Raw genomic sequence first — 23,638 nt, forward strand, 5'->3', positions numbered from 1 at the left:
GAGAGAGAGTGCCAAGTAGGTTCTACACCATCAGTGCAGAACAAGATGTGGGACTAGATCTCACGAACTATGAGATCTTGACCTGACCTGAAACTGAGAGTTGGATGCTTAACTGACTGAACCACCCAGGCACCCTAGCATTTGCTTGTTGTTTACATCATGTTAAAATTTATCATGAAACATTTAAATCCTTCCTTAGTTTCCTTTGGTAACTAAGGGATGGCCTTAGTCTGAGGTGCCATCATTTTGGAAGCTGAAACTATAACTACATATACCTCTTAATGAAGTAAAACATTATTTTCTCTAAGAACTAGAAAAAATATTTTGAGTTGGCTTTAAAAATAATGACAAATCAGGATATTAAAAGTAGCAGGTCATAAAGCATAAAAATCCTTTAATATTTTTATTATTTGTAACTTATTCATATATTCTCAAAAACTGGTTTGAAAGCATGTTTTTGTTTTTTGTTTATAAGGTTTCAAGTGGAACTCAAAGAGAGGTTGCTTGCATTGACTGACATATTCTATCCAGCTCTGTAGAATCTTTGAATACATAGATATAAAAACTCTGTATCATGTATGGGAGAAGAAAACAAACATTCATACCCACATGGTTCAAGAGATTTATATTCAATACCATGCCTATGGAATAATTCTGTAAAGCTTTTTACATTTCCCAAACTTAGGAGTATTTTTCATTTCTATGAGACTACTCCCGTGCCCAGCTGTAACAAAAGAAAATAGCTTAAGAATTAAAAACTGTTTTTCTCTCACCACTTCCAACCCTTCAAAACCAGGCAAGGCATATAACTCTAACAAGAATTCACTGGTAAAATACCATGCTGTGAATCTCTACTCCCCGCCGCCCACCAATCAAGATATGGTTTGACATTAGACTAAGATACAAAGTCTGGTAAGTCACATTCTTCAGAGCTATGCTGGGAAGCAAAAGGAAGTAAATTCATTCGGGAATGTGGTTCAAAAACACTGCCAACTGCATCTGGTGATCATATGCCAAATCCCTCTTGTACTGTGAAAACTCACTTCAAGGAGATCATGGTCAGTTGTTTAGAAGTGATGCCTTCCTTTTTACATGTTGTCCTTGGGAATTTACTCTTAAACCAATCACTTCTATCGACTTCATCCTACTGCTTGCATGCTATAAATAATCTAATGATACACATTTTACCCTAATTTCCCCAGTTTTTGAAAGCAACCAGCATGAAAATTATTTTCAAGTTCCTTCACCTGAATGTAGTTGTAATGTCAGAAAGGGAAAATACAGTGTTGTTGTTGTTGTTGTTTTAATGGCATCTCATTTGGTATACATACTGATAACTCATTGTTTATTTCTCCAATTGGGGACTTTAAAAATCAGGATTATGCTTCCTCTCCTTGCTTCTTTTTGTTTCCTGACATTCTTAAGCACCTCTAGAAGGAAACTGGGTCGCTCGTTAGATTTAGTTGAAGAGCCTTAGGGATCCATTTTTCGAGGAAGTCTATTGGGTCTTCCTCATCTACCCCTTTAGGCAGTCCAGTAATTTTGACATTCTAGTTCCACGTAGTATCTTCAAACTATTATCCCTCTCTTCTAGCACTGTGTATCTCTCATTTTGAGCTTTACCATTAGATGAAGTTGAAGTGTGTGGGAGCATTATTTGATGTTCCCCATTTCTCGTATTAGAGTCAAGATTTACTGCTTGTTAATTTTAATTTAAAAAAGCAAAGCAAATGCATAGCAGAGTAGGAAGTCAGCATACTGTCATAGATCTAGTATGCCATACCTTTTTTCTCTCCAAAGATTCATTCTTTTCTAAAGAAGTTTCCTTTAATGTATCTGATAAAGAGGTGTTTCTGTCCTTCCTTGCCATTTATTCTTGCCTCCTCTATTATGAAATAATTCCTGTATCAATTCCTTTTCTTCATTTTTGGTATTTCTAAAAACTTTTTATAGAATAAATGTCTGTTCATTCACTTTTAAGCCTTTCAAGTGCCCTAATTCATTATTTCTATTTAGAGAAGTATTAATGTGCTATAACTGATACATCCTCTGACTCTCTCTACCTGGTCTCCTCCCTCCATCTCCATTTGCCAGTTTTAGATACATAGTCACAGAGGTCAAGTTACCCATCCATAAGAATCTTTGTTTTATTACATTTCTTAAATACATGGTAATGACCTATTTTGACTTATATAAAATTTTTGCATTAATTAATCCTCTTCAAAATAAGGTTATTCTACCTGACAATATAAATGTTCTTTAATTACCTGAACGGAAGTATAGTTCAGATCTTTGAATCACTACGGATTAAAACATCATTTCACAGCCAAACAGAAACATGTTCCCAATCACTGAACTTGAATTATTGTTATGTAGCTTGAGGCTTGTATTAAAATCACTGAATAATTGCAATCAGATTATTATAATCAAGTACAGGAACAGTAATTACAGGTTACAGTCACTTTAAGCTGCCCTGGAAGTCCTATATTCTGATCATATGCATATTAAAAGTTTATGTTAGTGATAAAATTAATGAACAGGACTGTAAGCACTTGTCAGGAGGAAAGATGTCACATATCTTACCATATAGGGAGTTATGTTTTCACATCAAGGACAACTGTGCACCTACATTATCTTGGCTCTCTATTAAGTTAGATCATAGAGAAAATAAATCCAGTTGTCATAACTTAATAATGTTTTTTCTAATATCAAACTTAAATATAAAAAATCCTTATGGCTATTAATATTTGAGTTTCATTCATTTTACTGGTTTAATAGAAACTTAAGTTTGAATATAGTAAGAAACTATTGCCCAGTGAACTATAATCTTACAAATCCTTAGTAGAAGGGTAAGTTAAAAAAATGAAAATTCTTTGAGAGCAAACCAGGAAACCAAAAGGAAAACACACCATCTTTTCAAATGATAGGATCTTATGTTGTGGAGACATAAAACGGAAAATTATTTGATATTTGCCAAAGAACCGTGTTAAAGACAGATATCTATGTTGTGTTAAAGCCCTGGTTAAAAGACCTACCCTGTTTAAACATTAATAATGTTGTTCTTTTATTCAAGCAATGAATATGGCATAGGAGATATGAATTGTATTTTCATCGTCCAGGTCTAAAATTAGAATTTGAAACTGAAAGAAGCCCAGAGCCCTAGGGGCCCAATCACAGAGAAACAGCTCCTGCACATATGTGCCAGCCACTGAATCATTTTATTACACTTTCTGATTCACAACAGAAATGGGGACAAAGAATGAACACACAACCACAGAATCTAAGTAGAAAATACATAGCCTGAGACTGGCCAGGCAAGTTAGAAGGCAAAGATGTAAAAATGTTAAATGTGTAGGTGACTGCCAGGGAATTTATTCTGACTCCTTATCCAGATGTATTGCCAAGGTTAACTGTACAACACCAAACAAGCATCAATAGGAAATGACATTTTGTACAGACAAGACAGGCCCACAGACGAGGAGACACATCTTGTGCCAGGTTCACAGACTTTCTACAGCTACCATGACAGACAACATAAGCCACATAAAAGGCCAACCAAACACCCAGATGCTGTTGCTGGAAAATTACATGCTAGAGCTCAGCATCTGGGTCTCACAGTTGCCAAGTTCACCCCATGGGTGCCCACGGTGCTTGGCTCAGACACCAGGCCAGACAGAAAGGGGGTGGGCACCATCGAACAAGCCAATCACTGCAGTGAACAAGAAGAAGCTAGAAAGCCAAGTGTATAATAAAATAGCATGAACCTGCCAATATAGTTTCAAATGCATAAAGCCATACTTTAGTGTTCCAAACATAATGCTGAGGGCATGTTTTTCCTCTTTGGTATAGAGATGATTTAAGAAGCATGAATGGTGGGCCTGTGGTTATACTCCCTTGCCGAGTGAAGGATGTCAGTCATAAAAGAAATTATAATCACAATTAGACAATGTATTGCAACTACCTTTACCTCTAGTTAAAAATACCTAGGAGGATAGCTAAGCAGAATGAGGAGAGGCATTTGGTTTAAGAGCCTATATCAATGAGGTAAAAATGCACCAAATCAATATATAAAGCAGCATGTAAAATCCAAGATGGCAACAGGGTAATGAAGTGAGCATTACAGCTTCCTCTGGTTTCACCTCAGGATTCTAAAACCCTATCAATTTATAGTAAACATGCACCTCACTGTACTTCATGTCCTTAGGGGCCTGTAGCATTATAGAGATATCCGAGTGTATGAGGAGTAGATTGGGCCCAGGCTTATGAAGCTTGGCATGTTGATTTTAATTAATCGTCAAAGAAAATAATTAAGTGAGTATTTTTCTAGCCAGTGTAGTTTTCATTATATGTTGTTTGTTTTCTTTATCAGATTTAACGATTTTATAGCATCAGGAATATCTCAGGAATATTTTATACACCTTTATTTTCAGAAAAGTTTTGTCCAAAAAGCATATCCTGACACATTAACAGGTTAGTGAATGAAATAGGGCATAATGTCATTATATTGTTTTAATGTATGTTTTTCAATATCCTTTTTCTAACAAACTAAGCTACCATTTTAAAATACTAATACATGAGAAATAATAACCTAAACAAAACGGGAATTTTTGCATATGGTTCACATGTGATCTTTTGAAAATGTTTCTAAATTATGTGGCTCTCCAAATCACTTCTATTTATTTTCATCCATTACATTTTAAGTGATGGCTTTTAAACATATTGTCTCCAATTGAAAATTTTTTCAATAATTTATACGTGTATGTGTAAGCCGGAGTGAAACCTAAGCATATGTTTTAAGGAACAAATGCTAATCTAGCCTACTTTATAGGTTTATCTCATCTTATCACACTTTATTGGGCTTCACAGATACTGGGGCCACCTTGCCCCAAGCAATTCTATTAGCATCATTTTCCCAACAGCATTTGTTCACTTCATGTGACACTTTGTGTCACATTTTGGTAATTCTTGATTTCAAACTTTTTCATTATTCATGTACTTGTTATGGTGATCTGTGGTCTGTGATGACCACTTCCATAAAGTTCAGATTTTTTTTTTAGCAATAAAATATTTCTTAATTAAGGTATATATATATTTTTAGACATAATGCTATTACACATCTAATAGACCTCAGTATAGCATAATGTAACTTTCATACGCACTAGAAAAATCAAAGAATTCATTTGATTCATTTTATTGCAGTGGTTTCGAACAACGTCTCTGAGGTATGCCTGTTTTCGGTAGTTATTTTTCCATAATACCAGTATTCTAACTTAAATAACAATATTGACCAAACTGCTCTTATGTGAAGCCACAGCTCTTCAAGTGCTTGGTAATTGCCAGCTTAGGCCAATTGTACTCTACAAGGGAAGGGATTTTGTATTTAGTCTTTTCATTATTGTATCCCAACAGCCCCATACTGTATCTCACATACAGTAAAACTTAAATAAATGTCTGATGAATCATTATGTGACTCTTTTAAGTATAAACACATCTTTGGTGTGTATAATTACCTATTCAAAATGTGTTCCCCAAGAGCAACAGTTCTCAAATGTTTTGCTACTCAGACTCATTAATATTCTTAAATATTGAGATTGGCAAAGAGCTTCTGTTAAGGTAGTATTCATCTATTGATGGTAATTGTATTAGAAATTAAAATAATATAATTATTAGTTTTATTTTTATTTTATAGAGAGAGCACGCATGAATGGGGGAGAGGGACAGAGGGAGCAGGAAAGAGAGAGAATCTTAAGCAGACTGCATGGCCAGCATGGATCCTGACGTAGGGTTCGATCTCACGACTGCGAGATCATGACCTGAGCCAAAATCAACAGTCAGACACCAAACCAAATAAGCCACCCAGGTACCCTGAGAGATTTTGATTGTTTTTAAATAACATCAAAATTTAAGAAATTGTTTTTTACAGAAATGCTGTTTTTCAAAACAAATAGCAAGCAAAGTGACATCCCTTTACATTTTCACCTTTTTTTAAAAAAATCAGGCTTATAAAACACAGACTCTCGTATCTGCTTTAGCATTCTATCTGTTGCCTTGGTTACTTTAAATATAGGATATGGGGAAAAAATCTGGCCCCACAAAGATATACAGTTGGGAAACAAAGGACTTTGTTAGCCCCCTGAAATAGTGTGACAGACCTTCACAGTTCCTTAAGCCACACTTGGACAATCACTGCCCTGGACAATTTACATTCGAGTCTTACCAAAACTTGTTGACCAATATTGCACTCTGCATTATTGAAATTAAAACTCCTAAATCAGAAAGTTAAAAAAAAAATACAAGTTCAGATAAACTAACATAATCTTATGTCTGTAATGATAAATGAGTACTATAACACTCTGAGATGCTTTTAGATCTTTATGGAAATAGATATAAAAATAGTTTGTGTTAAGAGGCAGCTACTGTAGGTCTTTGGAGATCCAACCATGAACTTTACCTTCTTTAGTGATTTAATGGGTTTGTTTTTGTTTTGTAGCTATCTTTCAGATTATTCGTGGGAAAATTCCCTTTTAAATCTTAGCCATGTCAAGATTTTGCATTTTAGTGATGGCAGCTTTTTTTCTGTTCAGAAAACTAAGTAGTCTGTGATTGCTTTCGGCATAAATACTTACTTTTAAATTTTTTCTACAGGCCCTAATTATATGTGTATTTTCTCATATATAAATATGGTACCCAAGACCAATTTTATAATCCATTATGTGTCTGTGTGCCAGACACTATCACAGGATCTGGAATAAAATAAGGGAGACAAGGTGCCAGGCTTTATGAATATTACATTCTAGCAGAAAAAAACAGATTAAAAATTATTAAGTAATAAATAATAAAATGTCACCAAAGTTAAATACCATTTTACACTCATTTGTTTGGCAAATATTAAGAAGTTTTATGATACTATTAGAGATGATGTGGGTTGAGAGAATATTTTAAATGTGCCTGATAGGAATGCAAATTGAAGGACTTTTTGCCTTGTTAAGTTGAACATAACCTAGGACTCAGTAATTCTATTCCTCAATACTTACTGAAGAGAAACTCTAATATGTTTGCTCAGGAGATATACACAGAAATGTGTGCAATAATATTGTTAATAGCAGAGGCTTAGACACTACTTCAGACGGGAAAAGAGGAAAAATAATGGCGTATTTATACTCTGAAATATTACAGTGTAGTGAACAACCGATACCTGCAATATGGTTAGACTATACTTGAGTGAAGTTGAGTGAAGAAATGGGCCACAGAGCATTACATTCAGTCTAAAAACTTTATGAAATTCAAAAGTTTTATTAAAGCCATTGTTCAGGCATGTAAGGTGTGGCTATGTGTGTTTTTAGGCAACAAAATGATAAATGCAGAATTCAGGATAATGGCTAGCTGCCTCTGAAGAAGGTGAGGGATGGATAGACAAAGAACACATTATTGAAACTCGTTTGTAATGTTTTATATCTGGTGTTCAGGGGTTCTGGATTTAATCCTGAGTCAATGACTAACTGAATAGGACCATACAGAGATCAAAGATGGATGGTAGTGTGTTAAAAAATGAGGATTGGGGTTAATCCAGTTCTGTGCTCCTGAGAGTGAAGGTATTCTTCTTTATTATGTACATACATGTGAATATCTGTATATCTAAACATACATGAAATTTACACAGAGACAGCTCTGTCATGGATCACTATTCTCATGTTACTGAATAAACAGCATTATGCTGAGCTAATGCTGCCATATCTACTGGAACAGTATGATGAAGTGAAAATTATGAACTCAGCGGTCAGACAAGTGTGGAGCTAAGGTGAGTTCTATCACATGTTAGATTGGATAGCCATGACCAGAAGTTTACTGGATTATGTTTTTGTGCAAACATATACTCTTACGATCTTTATAGTTAACAATTCTGAAAAACCATGCCTCTCATTTATCTTTTCTCATTTATCTTTGCAAAAATCGGTGAACTATGCAGCTAAAGTGTATTTTTTAAAAAATATTTTCTTATCTTAATTGTTAAAACGCACAGACCCAACTTTGGGCAATACTTGTAGCAAATATATCAACTATCATTGTTTTGGTTTTTTGGTTTGTTGTTTTTTTACATCACAACCATTTTTCCATCCTATCTATTTGCATTTCTCTCTCTTTAATTCTACTTCTGTGGCATTCTATTGTACTACACCCTGTTAAATCAACCTAATTTCTTGATCCTAAAAATAGAAGTACTTGGAAAATTTCTAGTAATTTTATTGGCTTCACCTGTGTAGTGTAAAGCTCCTTTCCCCCTTCCCCCATCCGACTATTGTGCTCAAGAGACTCTTATTTCGTAGGTGTTCATGTGTATGTATGTGTGTGGGGGCGCCCCTCCAAGAGGTGTGACTCAACCAATCAATTAAGGGAACTAAAAATAGGCTCAACAAAGGCTCAGTGTGATGTGAAAATTTATCATTTGTCTAGGAGTGTATTTGTTCAATATAGACTGTCAATCTGTATAGAAAGTAGAGAAAATTAACTGTAAATAAAACTTTAGCTAATATAAACTGAGAGGCAGGTGTAGTTATTGTCAGCACTAAGAAAGTAGTGTATTCCACAAAATCTCTTGTCAGAAAGGCTTAGAAGTTCCAACTATTTTCCCTAGACATAGGTAATAGACTTTTCAGAGAGAATAAAGTTTTTCATTAAATTTGCAATTAATAATCCTATTTATGCTCTTTTTCTGAAACTATAAAGTAATTTTTCTTGAACCTTGCCAGAAAACACATTCTCAATCTCCGGGTTTTCTTTAAAAAATGATAATGACAATACTTTACATTTTAAGAACACCATTATTTTCCTTTTTAATGCTTTCTTCCATAGAGCTCAAAGCATTGCAAAGTGCTCTTAAAAAAGTTATATTCATGTTTCCCTTCCTTTGATCCCTATGATGAAATGCAACCACTTCTATGGTGAAATACAGCCACTGCTTATGACAGTGAATAACAATTCCATACAATTCACAAGAAATAACATACCCAATTAAAACTGTAAAGGGGTCTTAGAAATACAGACTTTAATTAGCGAAGCTGGAATGTAGCCAAGCAAAAAAAAGTACCATGAAAAGTGGTCATGACCTCATTTTAACACTCTGTCTTATTCAGAGGACCACATCTAGAGTAGCCCATTGCAGCAGGCTGACTTGGGGCACTGATTGATTCAGCACTGAATAAATGGGAACAATGTCACATACTTAATCATCATCGGCATTTATCAAAGCAGTCAAAGATTTTCCTTGGTGAAACTTCTCCATCAGTTAACGACCCTGTGCATGTCCATTCATGACTCATCGAACAACATCAGGTTTACTTCCCTTTTCATACCTCTTTTTTGCTACGTGTTATCAGGTACAAAAAAAAAAAAAAAAGAAAAAAAAAACCTCACAAATTTTTATAAATACTCTAAGGTCAATGGCCAAAATAATTTCAATGTAAACATACTGTGTTCAAAGACAACCATCTTAAACTCTGAAAATAAAAAAATAACTCAGAAAATAAGAATTTCTGACATTCCAGAAATGTCAGGACTAAGTATCACTAGTTCCTCAATCTAGTTATCCAGACCCATTAATTTCATGCACACAGAAGGTGGAGTAGCAATTGATAAAAAATAAAAATAAAAAAAATTAAGGAAAGATAAGCCTCTTGTTGCACCAATTCTTGTAAACCTAACTCAGTGAAAATATTATCTGATTTTAGAGAGTTCCCCAAGTTCCCTTTTCCAAATTACAAGTATATATTGATATCTAGTCTGTACATACCATTCTGTATTTTTGGATTTTTAAACATAGGGGTTTATTCCACTTTTCTTCTAGGAATTGCTGTGAAAAAACTAGTTTTCATTTGATTGTTTCTTGCATGTTTCCATGACCAGGATCTCAAGGATACGATTATACTCTTTATTTCCAATTACCCACTTCTCTATCAGCTTTATCCCCACCAATTAACTATTTCTTTTTTTTTTTTTTTAACGTTTATTTATTTTTGAGACAGAGAGAGACAGAGCATGAATGGGGGAGGGTGAGAGAGAGAGGGAGACACAGAATCGGAAGCAGGCTCCAGGCTCTGGGCCATCATCAGCCCAGAGCCTGACGCGGGGCTCGAACTCACGGACCGTGAGATCGTGACCTGAGCTGAAGTCGGACACTTAACCGACTGAGCCACCCAGGTGCCCAAACTCTCTATTTCTTTATTCAGCAATGCTCTCCTACCATGGTGAAGGAATGGGCTGGTGATATCAACCCATCTCTATGGGTTGACATTCATCTCCATGAACTTAAATATTTGACATTAAAAGTACCCACAACACAGCCACTAGAGCTTTCATTTATGTCATGTACAAGTGGCCACGATACTTCAAAGTACTGTAGCTTTCAAAAACCCGAACCGCTATATAAATATTAGTTTTTAAGTTTGTTTTTGAGACAGAGAGACAGAGAGACAGAATATGAATCCCAAGCAGTCTGCATGCTAATGGCACAGAGCCCGATGTGGGACTCAAGCTCAAGAACCATGAGATTGTGACCTGAGCAAAACGGATTGAGCCACCCGGGCATTCCAAATGACTACTAAAAAGGTATTTTTTCCGCTTCCTCTCAATATTCCTTTCCTGGTCTAGTAACAGCCTGGGCTCAGGAGGTTACAGTCTGTATACTGTACTCTGATCAAGGATTTACCATGTGACACAGGCTTGACTGATCATCTTTCTCCAGGGCAGCTCTCTATTTCTTTAGGTGAGAAACTAGAAGACTTGAAAATCACAGAGTCGGCCTCTGTGACCAAGAAATGCTTCAAAAACTGAAGAGAAGCACAGATGAAGAGGGACAGTGCACAGACACTGGCAAGTCCTTGAATCTAGACTACGCAAATGCCTGCTACACCATGATTTCCCATGTCTGTTTGCTCAAGCCAGTAGATACTTCTTGATGGTCATTTGAACTGTCCTATTACGTAAAGCCAAGAATACAGACCCACAGGGGCACCTGGGTGGCTCAGGTCACGATCTAACAGTGCGTGGGTTCGAGCCCCGCGTCAGGCTCTGTGCTGAACACTTGCTGGGAGCTTGGGACCTGCTTTGGATTCTGTGTGTGTCTCTCTCTCTCTGCCCCTCCCCCACTCACGCTTTGTCTCACTCTGCTTCTCAAAAATAAATAAATGTAAAAAAAATTAAAAAAAAAAAAAAGAATACAGACCCACATATTAGTTTTCTGTTTACTAGGGATGGACACCGTGCTAGAATTGGGGATCTGGAGCTGTGCTGCTACGCTGTGCAAAACAGGTATCATCCCTACCCTAACTTAGGTTAACACACTCACAAGGGAGGTAGAAGATCAACAATTAAATAAAACAGGGGCGCCTGGGTGGCTCAGTTAGTTAAGCGTCCGACTTCCGCTCAGGTCATGATCTCACGGTCTGTGAGTTCAAGCCCGGCGTCGGGCTCTGTGCGGACAGCTCAGAGCCTGGAGCCTGTTTCAGATTCTGTGTCTCCCTCTCTCTCTCTGCCCCTCCCCTGGTCATGCTCTGTCTCTGTCTCAAAAATAAATAAACGTTAAAAAATTAATTAAGAAAACAATAAAACAAACAGGAAACTATTAGGTAGGACATGTTACGAAAAAAATTAATGTGGTCCTGAGATAGAAAAAAATGGTCAAGGAACTTCTCACGAAGAAGGTGTCAGATCTAACACGTTACACGAAGTACCTTGAAAAATACAGTTTTCATTCAGATCTTTGTCAAGTGCAGTTTTAGTCTTTTAAAGTTATTTTTCTGATTTGTAACAATGATACCACCAATAATAACAATGGCTGCTACTTTGTGCTGGTCATCACTGGGTCAATCTCCTTTTATCCTCTGTAATCTTCACGATTCTATCAAGTTAAACTCATCATTACCACAGTTTTATAAGATGAGGAAAGAGAAGCACACAGATGTTGAATATTTGTAATCAGAACAGAGTCTGATCCCAGAGTGTGGGTTCTTCCCCAGTATCAAGAGTAAACCATACTTGCTGCTAAATTTCAAATATGATAGGTACATATTATGTAGAAAGAGAAAAAAATCCCTTCTCTCTTACTATCATTTTTTTTTTCCCATTGAGGTAAGTATTTTTAAGCTTCTGGTAAATGGATTATTGTCCCGTACATGCGAAATCATGCTCTCTAATGGTCTATGACCCTACACATATCATATATTCATACATGTGCTTGTAATTTACCTTCTCTCAAAGGTAGTATTTGAGATATATGATTACTGTTTTAAAAATAAGTGTTATCCCACTTGAATGCTTCTCCCTTCAACTTGTACAGAATTGTATACAGCCTGACAATTCTTTCTAATAAAGTCTTATGCACATTAATTCTTATAGTCTTAGAATTTCTCTACAACCCAACTGCCTCCTAAATAATCTCTTCCCAGCCAACTTTCACCTCCTGATGCCAATGAAGTAGCAAGTTTATCTAAAAGCAATAAAGTTTTGGAATTTAAGTGAACCTTTTCAACTAGAAATACTATCCCTTCCCTTTATTCCCAGTCTTCCTGGTTTCTCAATTGTCACATGGATGAAAAGTACATCTACCCCTTGCAACCTCTTAGGTTTCATGAATTAAAAGAAAGTAAACAGAAACCATAACTATTTACAGAATTATTGCTGCTTGCCACCCACACATATGGGGCCCTGGAAACTCAATGGTGAATAACGTCAGTGGGGTTTCAGGCCTCAGAAAACTAAATATGAAGACAGAAAACAACATCATTTTCTCACAGTGTGTGTTGTTTTTCCTGTTCTAATTATCAGAATCACTGGAAAAGGAAATGAAGAAGAGTGTTGCTTATCTTTTCATGAATGGGTCCAAAAGCTACTGACAAATATGTTTAAACAATGAATGAGGAAAATCAGAGTTTTCCTTAGCTACAGTTAAATCTAATGATTCTTTCCTGAGTTAGTAAGGAGTTTGATTTGGGAGAAACAGTGTTTTGGCTTGGGTGTCCAAAACAAATGTTCTTGGAAGCTTGCTGGACTGGATGTCATTAAGTGCAAAAGTCTATTGCAAAACTCTCAAGGTTACAATTAAGTCAAGGCAGAGCCTTGGACTGCCAGGAAGAGGGACAATTCACAGAGGGCTTTGAGATGAGCATATTGTGCCGACCACAGCTGAATTCTTCAATATTGCTTTTCTCACAATCTCAAATTATTATAGGCTTCAAGATTTTATTTATTACTTAGGTTGTAAGATGCAGCCTTTAAGATAGAAAAAAAAAATCCTTTGTCAGTCATCACTTTCTTCACTCTTATTGTGACTATTTGAAATTGCTACAGGTCTGAGGTCTCTTCTCAGGTTATTTTTTTCCTCATGAACTTTCTAGAACCACTTATTTCATTTTTTTAAAGCCAACATAGCAAGTAACCCATCACTTCCTATCTATATTGTCACATGCAGCATCCTCGACAAAGCCACCGCAAATCAAGTAAGTACCTCCACAAATGTAACAATGGTTTCAGAGGCATCTTATAGTACTTCAGTGTTTCAGGATAGGAGCTCGTTTTTCCAATTGGTCCTGACCTTACAATCTCAATATTTGTGTAACTCTTTTACTGCTTTGTTAAACCCTTACTAGGCAAGACTACATATATTGTTTCCTTTCAGCCTCAGAGCAAGCATGTCTTCTTTTCATAGGTGAGAAAACAAAATCTTAGCAAGAGGACCTTAGCTACAAGTATATATAATTATCAAATGGAGCAGCAGCATTTGGGCCCAGAAAATCCTGAGTCCATATGTCAACCAATGTGCTACCAAGAACCTAGAAGACTTACACAGATCTGTTACTGAAAAAGAAAACCTATTGCCTGTAGAAAACAAAAAAAAAATCTCTTAAAAGATCTTACATGTAGAAGCTCTTAAGAAAGTAAAGGTTTACTGCTACTTACATATCCCAATTAAACACAACTCGAATTTTAAACACATGATTACTATCACTTGATCAGATGCTCATCAGTGAGAAGAGCAGAGAATATACCTGGAAACAGCTGTATTCTCAATACATGTCCACCAGTAGCTACTTCTCTGAGCTTGGACTTGAGGGTCTCCAAGTGAAAAATGAATTGGTTGATAGGAACTTTGTTCACAAAGACACATTCTAATGTCCAATATGAAATTTTAAATCCAGTTACTTTAATCTCAAACAAATGGACAATAATTCAGCCCTATTTCTAAATCTGCAGAAAGCAGGAGTAATACAATAATGCTATAAGGGATTAAGGTGTACCCACTCATACAGTCTATGATTATGAGTTTATGGACCCATATTAAAGAGCAAGATTACTGCACATATTAGAGATGGTTTCCATAAACCAGTAAAATCAAGTCAACAGACTTGATTGCCTTTATTACAAAGAGTAAGAAATAAGGAAATCTGTGATTCCATTTCTTTTAGCTTAGTGATTTTTAGGTTTGTTTACTATGTGCCAAACACAACTTAAAATTAAAGTAATAATTTAGAAGTTATTGCTTTAAAGCAAAGGAAGAAAGGGGTCTCTGCAGGGAAGTGTTTCCCTAGAGTCTTCCTAATACTGATTAACACTAGTTTTTGAAATGTTAATTAGTTTTGAGCTTAACAGCTAGTCATTGTCTAAAAGGGCATGGAGCAAAACTTTTTCAAAGTTTGGACTAAGGACTATTTAACTCCTTAATGCCAAAGACTGGCCATTTACTCCATTGCTGGCCACTGAACCATGAGAATGCCAGGACTGATTAGCTATGGTGATTAGCAGACTGACATTAGGACTAGAATCACTTGTCTTTGCTTACATTGGCAGAATACCTAAAGAAATGTCTAACATTTATCAGGGCAATGCATTTCATTTAGTAGTATTATGGAAGGCCTATTTTTAAACCTCATGGACTATGCGTAGTTTTAATACAATTTATACAATTTTTGAACGGAGATCCTGAAATTACTATATTTCAGTGATTGTCTTTCTCATTTAATTGGCATAATGGTAGAAAATGGAGGGGTTTTTTTTCCTTAGGCTGTATCTTAGAGACCATATTTATTACTCTTTGTAAATCTGTGCCATCTAAATTTCACATTTTCCTATTCCTTCTCAGTAGAGTAAAACACTGTTAAAAGAATATTCACTACAAACTCCATAAAAGAATTCTTATGGGAAATATGACTTGATAGAAAATGGTTACAAGCTGACTAAGACAATGGAAATCAGAACAGTAGTAGGTATTAAGAAACATTTGCTTGACTTATAAATGATTGTTCATAAAGCAAAAATGCCAAAATATCTAGATGATGAAACGTATAAATTCAGCATTTTCTCCATTTTACTACACAGGAATAGAGATTAAGAAATTTGCACAGTCCTAGAACTAAGCAACAAGGCTTATATTTGAAAATAGTCTTTCTACTAACATAGTCTTCATTATGTCTTCCTCTATTATTGCTTAAGCACTCATTACCACTTTCTTGATTTTCATATTTGGATGTAACTCATTTTCTTTAACAGTATTTGAGACAAGAATCTATTCTTACACAAACTGTAAATACTACATGGGGAGAATAGTCTGTTGTACAAGATTCTATGTAAATATCTATTTAAGCACACTCAACTATGAAAAGGTGATGAAATACTACAAATATAAGTTACATTCATGAGATTATAGCATAGAACCAGAATAAAAATAAACCCAAGTGGAAAAGTTTGAGAAATATCCTAATACTGGCAAGGTGCACAGTGCAGGACCTAAAGACACAAGTAGTAGAAAATAAAGGAATGACCAGGATAGAAGATTAGCTCAGGAGAGTAGAATTTGTACAAGACTATGCCATCCGTCTAGAATTTGCTGAAAAAGCTATGCCTGGAGCAGAAAGAGAAACCAGAAATCAGAAACTGAAGAACAGAGGAAGAATAAAAAGAATGAATCTTAGAGATGCTACAGAAAAATATTCTCAAATTTATACTTAATGGTAGCCTTTTTATATAAGTTTTCTTTTTTTAATTTTCAAAGTTTATGTGTTTATTTTGAGAGAGCAAGCGAGCAGGCGCACGCAGGGGAGGGGCAGAGAGAGAATCCAAAGCAGGCTCTGCTCTGTCAGCACAGAGCCTGATGTAGGGCTCAAACTCAGAAGCCCTGAAATCATGACCTGACCTGAAACCAAGAGTTGGACACTTAACAGACTGAGCCACCCAGGCGCCCTTATATAAGCATTCTTAATAACGTTGGATTTCTCCTTATCAAGTCACATGTAATTAGTTTTTCAGATTACTGTTCTTAACCTTATTTGTTGGGGGGGGCGGGGAGAAGACATTATTCCATTTTTCCTCACTTCCTTCCCAGTCTCTTGAATCTAATTGTGGTCATTTTCTTTTGTAGGTACCGTATATATTGTCCTTTACCAGAGGATGGTGTAAACTTCCATTTTGACCTACTTGCATTCTTCTCAGCCTTCTATGACATGTGGATGGATCTGTTAACATTTTTGTAGCATTAATAACAATTCTACAGAAAAGGAGCCAAGCATGAAACAGGCCCACGGAGCTCAGCAGTGCAGATGGCAGCCAGAGATCCAGGGAATGGGTGGAATGTGGTTAAAATCTTCTTTAGGAGTCACTTCAAGGGGAGATGTTTGGAGAAAAAAAAAAAAAAAAAGGAGCCAAACAACACTCCATACAGCAACATGATTAGTTTGCTTCAGCTTTTACCATCTTATCACTTAGTTTATAAACCACATTACTCAGGTCTGTGTTAAGTTAGTACTTTGACCAAGTCAGCTATTGAGGTCCAAACTTTTCAGTGGAGGGTTGGAATGGAAAAAAACATTAGAATGACCAAGTTACTAAGTTACCTAAATAAGCTGTAACCCATACACCATATTAAATAAATAGCAATTTTCCGAAATGTCTTTTTAATTTACCCCAAGCGTGTTCTTCTTACACACCAATTAAATCTATTAGCCCACATTTTGTTGAGTTTAAAATAGTAACATCAAGAACTACCAACAATATACTAGCAAATCTGTTTAAGGGCATAAATGTGCATGCATGTGTGTGTTAGACAGTAGTTATATGCATAAATGCATATTTAAGTATTCCTTTGATTTTGCTAAGATCTTTTTACAGAGCTCTCATCATTAAACACATACTTCAAATGATTTTTTTTTTACCCTCAAAGGGATAGTTTTCTGATCATTCTTGTATTTACTACTATTGGAACCAAGCGTATATATTGTGGGAAGCCTTTGCTGTCAAAGCAGAGTCTGAGTACAGGCTCCACCACTTAAACTTATGCGACCTTGAGCCAGTTACTTTGCTTCTCTGATCACCATCTGTAACATGAAGATAATAGCATGGATTCTAAAAATGCAAATAAGCAAACTCTGCATAAGGAAATATAAGGAGATTGTATGCTGTCTGCCTCGGATAAGGCGGCCCACTCTCTCCCAAGACAGTGACTCATCATCCAGAAAGTCACTAATCTGCTGTCCAACCTGCTTTTCTCAACACCTCCAAAGCAGATTAATATCAGGATATACTTACATTTCCCAAGCTCAAGAAGCTTTAAATAAAGCTTCATTAATGGAGAAATAACTGACAGAGGGAACAGAATATTCTATGTTTGGATAGTACACCCAATTTCCCCTTATGGACAAATGTTCATTTATTCATTTATAATGAAACTGTCATAGATACCAAGCAGAGGGGGCCAGGCTATTCCCTTCTTGTCCGTAGATAACAAGTGAAGCCAATCGACCAATGGGAAATTTCTTTGTAAATATGGAACCAAAGCAAAGGGGAATTATATTGATCAAATGTTTTAACATCATCATGCTAAAAGCCTAATGATGCAACCCATCTCAAAATAGAGAGGACTTAAATAATACTAGTAGCTAACCCTGTGGAACACTTATGTGCCATGCACTGTTCTAAGCACTTTATATTAATTAGCTCATTTAATATTTATAAAAGCTCTTATAAGAAGTTCTACTATTATATCTCCATTTTATAGTGAAGAAACTGGCACAGAGTAATTAATTAATTTGGTTAAGATCTCAAAGCAAGAACATGGCAGACAGAGAATGAGCTTGTCAATGGGGCCTAAACGCTCAGTATCTGTGGGTTAGACTCTGTTTCTCCTCTGGACAGGTTTTGTGCTGTGGACACTGTCAACCTCCGCCTTTGTTTCTCATTTTCAGTATTACCCTTGATATGGACTCCTTTGGGTTCTCTGACGAAGGGACATTTAAGTCACAGTTAAAGAAAATCAATAATCCTACAACCAAGAAGTAGTACCTCAGGTAACAAAGAATAGTGTGTGCAGTGTTGGGTACAAAAGAAAAGATGAAAGCCAACAGAATGCTGTCTAGGTCTAGTCATCTATTTGACTCCCAGGCAAATGCTGCCGAACTGGGAACCACTCTGTCCATGGCATAGCTCCATTATGATTTCAGTATTTTGCCCTCACAGGGAAATCATACTTATTTCATTTGGTTGCAGGTATGGGATGGGAGGTAAGGGAAACAGCAGTGGCAGCAAAGCAGGATAGTAGCTTTAAAAAATGCAGGTTTTGGCATCGTATCCAGTTAGAATTCTGGGTCAACCTCTTACTAGCTAAGTTTGGGCTAATTATTAATTTCTCTAACCTTGGCTTTGCTCACTACGAAATGGAGAAAATATCAACCTCAGAGAATTATTGTATAAAGCTCTGGGTCTAAACATCAATCACACAGTCCATGCACAATATTGGGTAGTTAATTTGTCTACATATACTGTGTAACTAGCTAACTCTCTTCCTCAGAGACTTACTCCTGTACCTTCAAACTTCCCTTTCGTAAGGTGTCATTTCTGCACACCTTCAGGAAAATGAGTACTTCAATCCTAAAGAAACACAGAAACCTCCTAGACCTTACATTCACCTCTAGCTACAACTTACCTCTTTGCTACACTTGAAGTGACATTTTCATGATTTCATTTACTCACACTGCTGTCCCTCCCTGCTTCCTTGATATCAGATTTTATTTGCCACATTTATCACCCCACTAATTTGGTTACTGCTAAGGCCACCAAATGGCTCCATGTTGCTCGACAAAATACCCATTCTTCATTTGATGCTACCAGGGCATTTTAGGAGTATATGACATTGCAAGGCATGGTCTACTCCCTTTGGTCACTCATTAGGTAACTCCTTCATTTCCACGCCACTAAAGATACTGCTGCAGCCAAAAGTTTCTCCTGAGCCTCAAATTCAAGAATTTGTCTCTTTCGTAATTAAACCTGTTCTTAAATGTAATTATGTCCAGTACTAAATCTTTGACTTATTTTCCAAAATTTGTTTCTCCTTCATTCTTCATTTTTCCCCCATCAGCCATATCATTTTCATTTCAATCAGCTTCCAATGCTAGAAACTTCAGGCATTCTTTTCAAAGAACCAATGAGGGGCTTGAACCCACAAACCATGAGATCATGACCTGAGCCAAAGTCAAATGCTCAACTGACTGAGCCACCCGGATGCCCCCAATCATTTCTTTCCTCCTTCTTGGTTTAGATGTAAATTGCTCTTCTTTTTCTCATTTTTTAAGGTGAGAACTAAGTTATGCATTTTAGATCTTCTCTTCTGTTATACATGTAGTGCTATCAGTTTCCCTTTAAGAACAACTTTCACTATATCCTGTAAATTTAGTAAATTCTATTTTTCTTTTTATTTGGTTCAAAGTATTTTCCAGTTTGAGACATCTTCTTTGATCCATCCATCATTTAGGAATATGTGTTTACTTCCCAAACATTTTTGACTTCCCAGTTAGCTTTCAGTTATTTTTAGTTTAATTATATCATGGTCTAAGTGAAGGTGCCTTCTATGATTCAGAAAGAATGTGGGCTACCTTGGTGAAAGTTCTATTCAAGGGTATTATAGGACTTCAACTCTTGTGTGATAAGGAGGTCTATAAATTAGATTAATTCAATGGGTATGGCTGTTGTATCATTTATATATCTACGGATTTTATGCCTGGTGGATCTATTAATAACATGGATAAGGAAGTCACCAATGGTATTAGGGTATTCGTCTATTCTAATTTTCAGCGTTGTCAGTTTTTCTTCCATATATTTTACTGCTCTGTTAGGTTCATAGACACTGTTTTTTAGTTAATACGGTTTAAGATTATTGTGTTTCCTTGAACAATTAACCCCTTTATCATTATGTAATACCTCTATCCCTGATAATTTTCTTTGTTGTGAAGGCTACTTCCTTTGGAATTAATACAGCTTTCCAGCCTTCTTTTAGTTAGTGTTAGCATAGTATATCTTTCTCCAAACCTTTTCTTCTCATTGTTTGCTCTTTGAATTTCAGCTTGAGAAGTTTCTATTGACGTACTTAAAAGCTCACAGATTCTTTTTTCAGCTATGTCTACTCTATTGGCAAGCCCATCAGAGGCATTCTCCATTTGTTTCAGTGTGGTTTTTTTTTGGTCAAGTATTTAATTTTAATTTTTCAGTTCTCATTATCAAGCAGAACACTACCAATTTGTTCTGGCATGTAGTTCACTCTTTCCAGTAGAACCCTTAGCATATTCATCATAATTCCTTTAAAATCCTTGTCTGATATTTTCAAGACCTAGGTCATATCTGAACTGGTTCTGTTGACTGCTTTGGTTCTTCATATGGTTTGTTTTGCCTTTAGAATGCCTAATTTTTTGTTTGGAAGATGGACTTATGCTGAGTGATAGGAGTGATGCTGAGCTATCAGCACAGAGCCTGCTGTAGGGCTTTAACTCACAAACTTTGAGATCATGGCCTGAAGTCAGATGCTCAACTGACTGAGCCACCCGGGTGCCCCAATACACCTTTAATACGAGGATTTAGGCTACCTATTACTGACAGGCGCTTCAAATTCCTCTAGTGCTCCTATTTTTGTCCCTATTCCTTCCTTCATTCGGGCTTTTCTAAGTGGGTTTGTTTGCTTTTAACCATTCTTTGATCACTTGAAGTGGGTTTCTTGTAGACAAAAATATAGTTGAGGTTTCTGAAAACACCTGCCTTTTACTTAGTTCATTTAAACTTTTTGATTTAAGGTGACAATCAATATAGTTGCATTAATATCCCGCATATTTGTATTCTAATTATGAGTGTGTTACACCTTTATACCTATAAACCTTGAATATTAGGGGCTTTCAATCTCCCAATCTAATCTATCCAAAGTATCACTAAATCAGTGTTTAAAATATATTTTTCCCCTTCTTGCTTCCCTTCACTTAGGATCTTAGCATCATCTAAGTGCTATGTGATGTCCTTTAGTTTATTGCAACAGCTTCCTGACTGTGAAAGTGTGAGCTGTCTTGTTTCTAGTATTCTTTTTTGCAACCCCCCTTTTTTGAATAAGGTAGAACATCTTCAAGTGGTTTACAAAGACCTACACGCTTTGTCTTCTAACTTCCCTCAAAACATTATCTTCTCTCAGGAGTCAAGTCCAATTCCCTTGCCTTCTTTTAAATTTTTTCCCCCGCCCATTACTCAAATAGCATATCCCTCACTTAGGTTTCAGCTTCTTCCCATACCCCACCACGCCCCGCCAAAGGTATTTATTACTCTTTTATTCTAATAAAACCCTGTTATTTCTCTACAGACATCTATCATTGTTCTAAATTATGCACTACTCGTAATGCATTATTATCTGCATCCTCAAATTGTTCACAAAGTCACATAAAATCAGGCAATATTTGTTTTATTCATGGCTGTACTCTCAACTTTCTGATTGTCACAAGGAAGGAACTTAATACATATTAGTGAAACTGAAACTACAAAAAAATTATTACTATTTAAGGACTCCTTAAAAATATCCACTGGATATCTACTGTATTTTATGGAACCCCACTCCCCTCCTAACTCACAAAAGGAAATTAAATTTGCCTCTTTTCAAATTAAGTTGTTGACAGCCAAAGAACACAGTCAGGCCTTCAACTGAAAACGACACACTAATGGAGAAAAAGTGATGAGATGATGTATACAAACCATTAATTAGGAAGCAGAAATGAGGGCAATCAGCCCCATAGGTGGGATTTAGTCACGTGGATACAGAGGTAAATTTTGATCTTGATTTGGTGGTAAAATAACAGCCAATGGGTAAAATTAAAAATCATGATGTCAGTTTCCATTTTGGAAATTTCTCTAGCAGTTTTATAATAGCTATCTATACCTGAATACTGCTTAGGATACCATTCATTTGCATGAACATCCAAAGTAGAGGTCTTGGAGGGACTATCTGAAGTACATTTTAAATAAAAGGACATTGTTTCTGACAAAATTTAAGTGTATTCAAGTAATTCGAAAGGAGGGAGAGCAGTAAACTCTTAAAATGCTAGATAAAAGAGAAAAGATATTTCTACATGCAGAGATGGGCTGTCAGAAAAGTAAACAAGTATTTGGGGCTCAAGGCAACAAGCAAGTCCAAAACCAAGGAGGTAAGAACTAATGGTATTTGCCCTGGGGGATATGGTAATCTCCATCAACCTAGCACCTGTGTCCACCTAAGCACAGAGAACAGATTTGGGACTAGAGGAAGAGACAAATGAGCCAAGTACAGCATAGTGCTATACTCCAGAAGGAGAACACACTCAGTCAACAATGTAGTCAAAACCTGCCGAAGAAAATGGTAGAAATACTTGTCTATCTTTGTAGACAAACTGTCAACAATCACTTTTGTTTGGATTCATTAATTCCAATTAACCATTTGACAAGGAAAAAAAGTGGAAAATTTAAATATTTTTTTGAGAATTAAAGGTGAAAAAGGTCTCTTTAATTTTGTGTGTCAGAGAGTTCCTACAGATAAAGCAAAGGATACGTTTCTAATCAAGTGTTACCCCCCAAAAACTCAAAACAATAATATCCTATTTCAATTGACAATCAGGTGAAACAAATAAACAAAACCAAGTAACTCCACAGAAGACTTAAGACCTAAAGAGATGGAATAAATAGGTATTTAATATAATTAAAGAAATTAAACATAGTATTAAAAGAATAATGAAGAACAAGAGACTATAAAAATGACTAGGCATATATCACTAAATGATATTCTCGCCAAAATGTTTAATTTAGTCTTGAAGAAACAGACAAAGCCAGACTGTTCAACATTCTACAACATTTCACATGCCAACTGTCCTTGCTGCTTCAAAAATAACAATGCCATGAAATGAAAAAAAAAAAAAAAAAAAAAAAAAAAAAAAAAAAAAGTCAAGTTCTAGATTGGGTTTTTCAACCTCGGCACTAATGACATTCTGGACTGCAAAATTCTTTGTTTTACGTGATGGTCCTGTACACTGTAGGGTGCTTAGCACAATCTCCAGCCTCTACCCACTAGATGCCAATAGCTCTGTCCACACACCCCCACACATTTTAAACAAACATGTCTGAATAATGGCACACATCTCAGAGGACAAAATTGCCCCAGTGAAAAACACTGTTGTAGATTAAAATTTCAAGTACCCAAAATTAATGTTAACTTCTCAAATTTCCTGGGACATATATGCAAAATTACTGAGAGGTATCATGAGTATACATGTGCATGTGTGTATTTAGAGAGTGAGCAAATTAAGTGTGCTGTGATCACATTAATTATTAA

The sequence above is a fragment of the Panthera leo genome, chromosome A1 (assembly GCF_018350215.1).
Source record: "Panthera leo isolate Ple1 chromosome A1, P.leo_Ple1_pat1.1, whole genome shotgun sequence".
NCBI classification, from domain to species: domain Eukaryota; kingdom Metazoa; phylum Chordata; class Mammalia; order Carnivora; family Felidae; genus Panthera; species Panthera leo.